This window comes from Ursus arctos, unplaced genomic scaffold, assembly GCF_023065955.2.
Source record: "Ursus arctos isolate Adak ecotype North America unplaced genomic scaffold, UrsArc2.0 scaffold_13, whole genome shotgun sequence".
NCBI lineage: Eukaryota > Metazoa > Chordata > Mammalia > Carnivora > Ursidae > Ursus > Ursus arctos.
The window spans coordinates 57,030,061-57,041,026 of NW_026622797.1; the positions used below are offsets into that span (position 1 = coordinate 57,030,061).

The 10,966-nt window shown below is 37.2% G+C and overlaps 1 pseudogene; it reads left to right on the forward strand.

The window, feature by feature from the left end:
- The first annotated feature begins 659 nt into the window (after positions 1–659).
- Positions 660–7,835, forward strand: LOC113264697 (ferritin light chain-like; annotated as a pseudogene).
- The last annotated feature ends 3,131 nt before the right edge of the window (positions 7,836–10,966 follow it).

Below are 10,966 nucleotides of genomic sequence, written 5' to 3' on the forward strand. Positions count from 1 at the left end.
TCATTTTCTCAGGGATAATTTGCACTTGTGTTTCATAACCCAGGATACTTGCCATCTCCTTCAGAGAATCTTCTGTTAGTCCCCAAACCTTGGTTACTGTTCTCTTCTACATTCTCATATTATCTACACTTAACTCCATACTTGTCACTACATTACTTATTTCTCTGCCGGGCTTTCCATTACACTACAAATTTATAGAGGGTGTAACTGTGTCCTCCTAATTACTCTAAACCAAAATGGGTTCTAAAAAATATAGGAGATAGTTAAATATTTGTTGAAAAAAATGGGGAGAAAAAGATAAACTAGAAGAAAGATCCTGGCTTTTTAAATGTAGTTGGCTAAGAATATAGTAACTCTCATTAAAAATTGGAGACAATCATGAGAACAAGCAGGTTTGATACAAGAAGAAAACTAATCTTTTGAGTGCCTATAATATGCCAAGTACTGAGCTAGAAGTATTATGAATATTCAGTTAAGGTTTGGACATAATGAATTTGAGATACTATTGGTATAATGAGAACATGTCCAAAAGATAGTTTAGACTGAAGTCCAGTTGTCATGGATGAAAACACAGATTTGAGAGGCATCCATATGGGTGATGAATGTTGCATAGCATGGATCTCTGCATCTCAAACTCTGCATGACAATACTTGATAGAAATGGATTCTGGTGAAGTCAACAACCAGCAAGCATTCGGTAATAGTGAAGAAAAAGCACATCTGACATCCTGAAGCAAAATATAGCTGGGAATTGTAAAGGCTATATTCTATGGCAAAAGGGAGTTAATGAAAAAGCGTGGGGCTCAGGTTAATTCTATTATACTTTTTTTTGGTGTTCAGCTTGATTTTGCTGTTCTGACTATGTGCCACATCAATTTTACATGCCCCACAATTCCATTCTGCATTAACAGTATCACCATTTCTGAAAATAGTTCAACAAAATCTTTATGATGAAGAGGGAAAGAACATGAGGATTGAGAGAGATAAGGGAGGAATGAAAGTGGAGAGGGAAACAGGAGGCAGGAGAGAAAATTTGGCATGAATCTTAAGGGGCAAATATATTTCAAAACAGGAGAAAAATAGCCAAAGGGCTAGGGAAGAAACAGTTATGCAGATGTGGAGTATAATCATAGAGTATTTCTAGTGATTATTTCCAAATTCATTAAATACAGGAAGGAGCTTGAGGAAGAGCAAGGAAGAGGGAAAGCCAATAGGAATAAATGTAAATTAGTTATTACTTGCTTAATGATCAAACAAATAATTTTCAATTTGTAATTAGCCACTGGGAATTCTCTGAAAAGAAAATTGTTTTCTTTACTAGTTGAAATGCTGCTTCCCTGATCTGATTTTTCACATCACTCATCTTTGGTGCAAGGACTAGTTAACTATTAGCACAAATCTGGGAAATGTAACATACTTGCTGGGTCTGCTTGACTGCAGAAGAATCACGTGTGCCTGGAACAGTCAGTTCAGTATATAGTCTTTCAGTTTGTGACGACAGTCCTTTGAGATCAGTTCTTGAAACTTCTCTGTTCTGTGCCATTTGTAGAACCATATAGGTTGTAATCACCCACAGGCAGGAAGTCTTTGCGTGCATATCAACTGAACTCTAGTCCTGTAAATACTGCTGTCATGGCGTTGTCCTGTAGGTTTCTTTGCTTTTGATTTCACTCATCCAGAATTTGCAATATATTGACTCATTCTGGGATGAAGTTTATTTTTTTCCTAAAATCCAAAAACTCTCTGAGTTTACATTTCTAGAAAGTATGTAACCAAATTATCTTTGAAGTACATTTTGCAGAATAGTCAGAGTTTTTGTTCTTCTGGTTTTTTTTTTAAACAGGAATAAGCAAAGTCAACAGCTGCATTTATAACAAAATTTCTAAGATTTGTTAATATGTTAAATCCCCAATGGGCATTAACTGTTTCCATAAGTTATTTGAACTTAGAACCCTTTTCATGGAATACATTTTGGAAATATTAATCTAGCTTAAGGCATCCCAGTGTAGATTTCATTTATTTTGAGAGCATCTACTATGTGATAGGCACTGTGCTAGCATAGTCTGAGGAAGCAGACTTAATTTCTGTCTGTGTAAGACACACATTAAATTATAATTAATTAAATAATTCTGAGTGGGCAAATTACTGTAGGAAAAATACAGGGACTCTAACCTAGCCCAGGAGGTGAGGGAAGGCCTTTCTGTGAAATGATGTGTAAGTTAAGACCCATAATATTGGTGTGAGTTTGTTAGATAAAGAGAGGCAAAGAGAACATTCCAGGTAAAGGAAACAGCAAATGCAGTGGCTCCAAGGCAGGAAAAAGTATGACCAATCTGAATAATTGATAACAATCCAGGAGAGCTCAAGGCAAGTTACAGCCCTCATGAAACATACTTTCTAGTTGGTGAGGAAGACATGTTCTATACTTTGCCTTTCTAATTCCAAACCATGAGGAATCACCTTTTCTAGCAAATGATGAACTAATTGTTCAGGACTGACACACAACTAAGAATAACCTGAAGAACAGGAATAAATACAAACATCATCTTTTTGAAGGCACTGGACAGCTACCAAAGCAAACACCTACGAGACCACAATTCCAGAGGTGAAAAAAGGAAGCTCAGAGAGGTGAGGCAAATATTGGGAACTTCTCTTAACCTGGAGGTATTAGCCAGTTTGAAACCTTCAGCTGAGAGGCTGGAAGCTTAGGAGAGCACTCTGCAGTTTCACAGGGTTTGGGGAACAAAAATTATGTCCAGGCCCTGCAAAGAGAAGGAGATACCCGCTGAAATACTGAAGGCTTTCATCTGGGAAAACCAAAGGACTACACCCTATGTCTAGAGTGAGTGCTCACAATGGCTCACTCCCAGCATCAAATCAGCTCAAACTTTGTTTAGATTACAGTGACCTACCCTGCCCTAATTGCCTACCAAAAGCAAAAGTAAATTTTCTCAGGAGGAAGAGATCATCATTTCAAGCCCAAATTATTTCCACAAATTATAATTCACAACAGAAGTAACTAAAGAAGAAAACACCAGGTTGAAGAAGAAAAAGGAAAAATATGGAAAATATAGAACACTGCCTAAGGAACCTTTGGGGCTTGGAAAAAATGTCTAACATACCTTGAAGTTTCAGCATGAAAGAAGTGAGGAATGGAGCAAAAGCAATATTTCAACAGCTAATGACAAATAATCTTCTAAAACTAACGAAAAATATTAAGCCACAGATATAAGATGTATTATAATTTCTGAGCAGTTTAAAGGCAAAGAAAACCACAACAGAATATATCATAGCAAAATGTAAAAAGATGAAGTTAATCTTAAAAAAAAGAGAGAGCAGGACACATTACTTCCAAAGATTCGAGAATAAAAGTGAAAGCTGACTTCTAAACATGCAAACAAACAAAATATAGAAGCCAAAAAATATCTACAAAAAGTAGGGGGGGAAAAGCCCTGCCAAACTAGAATTCTATTTCCAGCCAACTATTTATCTAAAAATGAAGGTGAAATAAAAACTTGATCAAATAAATAAAAGCTGAGGGAATAACACTCCACTAGACTTCTGCTACAAGAGACGCCAGGTGGGGTTTTCAGGCACAACAATAAATGGATGGAAGCATGGAAATGACAAAAGGAATGAGAACTAATGGAAAGAACAAATGTGTAGGTAAATCTAAATAAAAAATTGGCAGAATTAAATAAAAATTATGGCTTGAGGTTATATATATAAACATATATGTACAAACGTGAGTGTGTGCATAAACATAGGGCAAAAATAGCACAAAAATCTAGGGGAGGTTAAATAAAATGTTCTAAGTTTCTTGTATTGTCCAGAAAATGTAAAACAATAAGTTCATACTACACATTACAAGAATGCGTGTTGCAAAATGTATGGTAATTTTAAAGAAAATTAAAGAGTACGTAATTAAGAAGCGGCAATGAAATACCGATTTTTTTTTAAAGATTTTATTTATTTAACAGAGAGAGAGACAGCCAGCGAGAGAGGGAACACAGGCAGGGGGAGTGGGAGAGGAAGAAGCAGGCTCCCAGCGGAGGAGCCCAATGTGGGGCTCGATCCCAGGACTCCGGGATCACGGCCTGAGCCGAAGGCAGATGCTTAACGACTGAGCCCCATGAAATACCGAATTAAAATTCTTAATTGAATTTCTGCTTCAATAACATACAGAACCTGCCCAGCCACCATAAACAGTTGGAAAACTGGACAAATTACATGAAACAACTATTTTAAGACATTAGAATAAAAGCAACACTATATCATGATCCCTGAGAAAAAGAAAATAAATGAGGTAGGACTTACTAGCCCTAGCGTTCCATATGGAGTCGTTTTTAAGACTACAACACAGAAAGATTTAACCAAACAGAATATGGATGTCTCATTGAATTTAGGAACTAGAAATCAGAGTTTGAGATGACTGACATGGCTGGCAGTAGTGGGACAAACTACCATAGAAAAGGAAGATATCAGAAATCTGCATAGGGATCTCTTGAATTGGCTGCTAATAGCAAGCTTTGTATAGATAGGGTAAGACTGGACCAGAACAGGCAGAAAGCTCTCAAGAACAAGCTGAGCAATTCCAAAGCTCGTGCAGGCTGGGAGACATTCTAGTTCCAACCAGTCAGTGTAAAGAAGCTCTTTTGATTATCCAGAGCATTCAGTAAGATCTCAGAAGGGTCATACCTTAGCAGCAGAACTAAACTGCCCTTAGAATAAAGACTACTCTCAATCTACTTTCTTTGAAATAGATGAAAAGAAATAAATGGGAAGAAAAGAGGAGAGGAACTTGAAAGGATCAAGATGATACACAAAAGTCAGCACAAGAAAAGATACAAATCTCCCTCAGAAAGCTGTGCTAACACCAAGGCTCCCTGCTGAACTTGCACTCTGGGTCCTTCTTCTAGGACAAGGTGAAAGCAATATTATTGGTAAAAAAATAAACAGATTGCTTAGAGCATTACTATCCAATTGAAATTTAATGCACACCACGTATATAATTTAAATTGCCTAAGTGGCTACGTTGAAAAAAAAAAGAGATAAAATTAATTTTAATAATCTATTTTATTTAACTTGGTATTTCCAAAATACTATCATTTCAGCATGTACCACGTGGAAAATAAATTATTATTGAGGTATTTTACATTTTTTTCATGAAAACTCTATAAAATTCAGCATATATTTGGATTGTCAGCAATCTCAATTCAAACTAGCCTCATTTCAAATGTTCTACAGCCATATGTAGCCAACGGCTACTGTTTTGAACAGCACAGACCTAAAGTTGAGAAGTCTGGAATTGTTAACTACATATAGGAGTTGTTTAAGAAAGTCACTTCCTGGGAACCTTGAGCTCATAGTAAGTTGCAGCCCCTCCATTGGGGGATACAAAGTCATGATTCTCTTGGGATAGTAACCATAGGAGCTGATTTTGGATTCAGCTCCTTGTGACCTTCCAGAGTTATTTCTGGGCAATACTGTTTTTATACCATAGAATAATATTGCTAATATCCAAAATAGTTAGTGTCTGTCCTCTTTCATTAAAATAATGTAGCTTTTCCATGAACCTCATTAGACCATGAGATAAACAGGAATAACCCACTGCAAGAATGTCCAATCTTTCGGTCATTGACCGTCAGATGTCACCAAAGGGAATCATATGCAAACTAATGAAGATAATTTCCATAATGGATCATATTTAAAAGGCATACGATTCATTGGGAAAAAATCACCTACTTTACTGCTGTCTATAGGCAGTATACTACAGACAGTAGTAAAGTGGTTTAAGAACTATAAATAAAAAATGAAAGGGAGTAGCTCCTGGGCACAAAACTTCTTGTTGTAAAAATTCATAGATCTTAGTCACAAAAGGGAAATAGATCTCCTTTGGTCTCTAATAGTAATTGGCCACATTTCAACTAAAAGCCACAGAGCCAGAAATACTCAGAAGGCTTGTTCGGTTAACTGAGTATGAGGTGGATATTTTCTGGCTCCGTGATTTTAGAGGTCCCGAAGACTATGGTTAAGACTAATGAGTCTCTGAATTTCTCCTTTCAATTTGATATTCAGGACTTCATCAGCAATTTTCAGATTCCTTAGAATGTTTCTTTAATCTATTTTAGGAGTATATAAGAAAAATAACAGCATTTCTTGAAAATGAGCATCTAAAACTTCTTCAGTGACTCTCACAGGATTCTTCCCTATAGCCAGGATCCTCAACTGAAGGCTGTGGCAAATACTCCTTTCTAAATGGCTTCCTGTTGGGAAGTTTATGCCACTGAGAACATAAGCACACCCCTAGGCACACCCCCAAATATGACCATGTAACTTTGAGCTGGAGGACTTGGTATCTGCACACTTTTGGCTTCGATGCAACAAAAGCAGTCAGAATAAACCTAATGAGGGAATTTCTGCAAAATTATTAACAACAAAGACAACAGTACTGGTATCCAGTATCTAGTGAATGCTTATTACAGATAGGCATTGATCTAAATATGTCACATGTTTCCCTAATTCTACATGCATAACGACCTTTAAAGGAGGTACTCTAAGCTTTCCCTGAGGGAATACTAGGGGCAAAAGTAACTTATCCAAACTCACCACACTTGTAATGGTGGAACTGGGGTTTGGACCTAGACAGTCTCTTTTTAGATCTCATGCCACTTCTTGCTACATGTACTGTACTTATTAACTCTCACTTGTGAAGATGCTAAATCCCACTGATACAGTAGAGCCTTGAACAATGCCAGGGTTAGGGGCTCTGGCACCCGTGCAGTCAAAATTGTGCATATAACTTTTGACTTCCCAAAAACGTAACTACTATATGCAAATAATGAATCATGGAACATCGCATCAAAAACTGGGGATGTACTGTATGGTGACTAATATAACAAAATAAAAATTATTTTTAAAAAAACTTAACTACTAATAGCCTACTGTTCACCAGAAGACTTGCCAATAACATAAAGTCAATTAACACACATTTTGTGTGTTTTATGTGTTATATACTGTGTTTTTACAATAAAATAAACTAGAGAAAAGAAAATGTTATAAAGAAAATCAAAAGGAAGAGAAAATATGATTATAGTACTATACCGTAAGAACTCTGTGTACAGGCAGTGCTCCCAGTGGTCCCAGGAATCTGCCTCTTGCTTCAATGGTGTTCAAACAGAACAGACTCAGGGATACCCCTTCTTCCAGCCTCCTACCACCCTGCAACCTCTTTCCCAGTTGCAACTTTTGGAACCATCTTCTCAGCTATCCTCTACCTCTGGACCAGCCAACACCATTTCTTGAGCTTAGTTCCTTATTGCCAATCAACTGTGAGCTCTCAGATTTATCAGAATTATTCCACTGAGGTAAAGGCCACCATCATCCACTGATCAGTATGCATCTGTGGGTCTCCTACACCTACTTCTCCCTTGGCTTCTATTTCCACTGTGACAGTGTGGCTCTGGAGGGCATGGGCCACTTCTGGAGTTGGCTGAAGAGAAGTACAAGGGCACCAAATAAAATCAAAGCAGCAACTGCACCCTCTTTCAGGATGTGCAGAAGCCAACCCAAGATGAGTGGGTAAAACCCCAGAAGCCATGGAATCCACCATGGTCCTGGAGAAGGACCTCAACTAGGCCCTTTTGGAGCTGCATGCCCTGGGTTCTGCCAGTGCAGACCCCATCTCTGTGACTTTCTGGAGACCCACTTTCTAGATGAGGAGATGAAACTCATCAAGAAGATCACAACCACCTCACTAATCTCCACCAGGTAGCTGGCTCCCAGGCTGGGCTGGGTGAGTATCTCTTCAAAATGCTCACCCTTAAGCACTACTAGGCATCTCCAGAGCCCAGCAAGCTCATCTGGCATCGCCCTGATGTCAAGGCTTTTGTCTAAACCTCTCCCTGCAGCCATTAGGCAGCTTTTTAACCACCTGGAGCCCTCTCCCAAGCCCGAGCCAAATGGAAATAAAGCTTTCTGTAGGAAAAAAAAAATCCACATACAAGTGAATTTGTGCAGTTCAAATCTGTGTTCTTTAAGGGTTAACAGTACTTCAAAATGAATCCAGATTTCTCCAGTAACCCTCTCTGTACCCCATTCTGGATCTATAACTTAGCTAAGTACCCCTCCTCTTTTCTCCTAAGCATTACCCATTCACCACACTTGTAGTATTATCTAAATTATCTACTTACTCCTCAGTGTCTCCCACTAGATTTAAATTTCTTTAAGGCAATGGTTTTAAACTGAGAGCGATTTTGCCTGCCAGGGCATATTTGGTAGTATCTGGAGACACTTTGAGTTCTCACAGCTAGCAAAGGGGTGCTACCAGCATGTAGTAAGTAGAGGTCTATGATGCAACTAAACATTTTACAGTACACAGGACAGCTTCCCACTATAAAGAAATATCTGGCTCAAAATTTCAGCAGTGTTGAGGTTAAGAAACCCTTCTTTAAGGTAAGACCAACCATAATCTTTGTATTCAGCACCTAAGGCAATATCTGGTACATAGTAAGTGCTCAATAGACGCTTATTAAACAGATTCAAAAGATATTGTAGGTTAGAAAATTATGCTCCATTTTCTATTCATTCGAAAATTCCTTCCCTAATCTTCCCAGATTGAATTTGCTATTCCATCGTCTACGAGCTATCACTACCTTAAGTCACCCACCAAACTGCAGAAAACCTCTCTGCATTAACATGCTTGTTAGATGGTGACCTCTACCAGGCTTAACTATCTTTGCATCTCAGTGAGTTTTTTTAAAAATATTTTAAAAGAGTACATAGAGAAATACCATAATTGGGTGACTTGTTAGGAATGCATAGTTCTTCTTAGTCCCAAATCCTATAAGACATGTAGCCACAAGGGGACCTATAAGCAGCAGAGTGTAAAATCATCTGGGTGTGACGAAGGCTGGTCCTGATGTACACCACTATTTTCTATCACCTAGTTTTCTATTAGGTAAGCCTGTAATATTCCATTGTATATAAAATATTACAGCTGTCCCTCCTCAAGTTTCTCTAAACTTACATTTTCCTATTAAGGTTGTGATTTTATTTTCGTCTGTCTTTCACAGGTCTGAAAAATGCCTGTTGTTAAAACTGGTGTCAGGACACTCTACAGAAGGGACTTTCTTGCAGAGGTATAAGCAAGCATTCTCCTGTGAACTTACTTCAGAAAGAGCTGTGATTTTTCTCATTGAAAATGGGTGAAATAGGATCAAGGGCCATAATTGGTTGCTCACATTCAAGAGCAAGAAAGTGAAAGCCTTTCTCATAAAAGGCATTTAAAAATGTCTTCAGGGGCGCCTGGGTGGCACAGCGGTTAAGCGTCTGCCTTCGGCTCAGGGCGTGATCCTGGCGTTATGGGATCGAGCCCCACATCAGGCTCCTCCGCTATGAGCCTGCTTCTTCCTCTCCCGCTCCCCCTGCTTGTGTTCCCTCTCTCGCTGGCTGTCTCTATCCTGTCGAATAAATAAATAAAATCTTTAAAAAATAAATAAATAAATAAATAAATAAATAAAAATGTCTTCAAATGCTATTGGGTTATTAACAACATAGTCAGCTTCTTTTCATTAATATTTTGGTTTGATAGCAGTCTAATATTCTAGTATTGGTAGAATAATGGTAATCCTAATGTCCCCCAAATTTTTGATGAATTATTACTTGTTGAATTATTACCTGATGAATATATTACCTGTTATACTCTTTTCTTAGTTTAGTATCTCATTTTTTCTTAGGCTGCTCAATCCTTTCTAGTTTAAGATTTAATTAAGATGTTATCCTCATGTTTTTTAAGCACTAGGTTAATGACCATTTCTCATTAGATCATTCTTTACATAGAAGAAAATGGCATTACAACTTCCACTTTAGTATGGCAGAATAGCTACCAGCAGATCAAAAGCCACGCCAAAAACAACTAGAAAAGATAGATATTTTTAAAAAATCGTTTTAGAGATATTAGAAAGCTTCAAAGCAGCCAGGACTTGAATGGCCAAACACTTAAAGAAACAAAATGCTTATTGGAATGAGCTTGACATCCTATGTTCCAGTTTTCCCCTTTGAGGCATTTACTAAATCTTTAGGATTTGGTCACAAGAAACAAGAGGCTGGTCAGTAAAAGAAGCAGAAATTAGCAGATGAATAGAGAACTCAGTGGTTTCAAATTGCTGGAGAAATAACAATTTGAGTTCAGACCTGACATAGGCAGCCAGGACTTGAGAGACCAAGAACCTGTACTGAAGAAAGGATAATTTTTAATAAGTGGTGCTGGGGCTATATCACACCTGCATGAGAAGAAGAAAAAAAAATCTTGACTTTTATACTGCACCACCAAAAAAATATCCTTTCCAGGTGTATTTTAAGTTTAAAAGTAAAGTTCATAAGTGAAAACATCTACAAGATATCATGGGAAATTATATTACAGTTGACAAAAAAAGATTTTGAATAGGACCTCAAAAGCACTAACCATAAAATAAAAGATTGATCAACTGGACTATATTAAAATTACGAAATTTTTTTTCAAAAGACACCTTTAAGAGAATTTAAAAAGTAAGCCACAGAGTGAGAGAATGAAAACATTTTCAATTCATATACCCAACAAAGGACTTATACCTAGAACTTATAAAGAGCTGCTATAAATCAGTAAGAAAAAAGAATAGGCAACCCAATTTAAAAAATGAAAAGAAGACTTTTACAGGCACTTTATAAAAGATGATATTAAATGGATAATAAATATGAATATGTGCTCAAAATCATTACTCATCATGGAAATGCAAAGTAAAACTACAATGAAATAATACAATAATGGTTAAAATTAAAGAAGGATAACAACACCAAGTGTTCATGAGACTGAAAAACTCAAACTTTTATACGGTGTTGTGAAAATGGGAATTGGTAAAACTGTTGGGCAATACTGCTAAAGTTAAATATATGCATGACTTATGATTAAGCTCTTCTATGTATATACA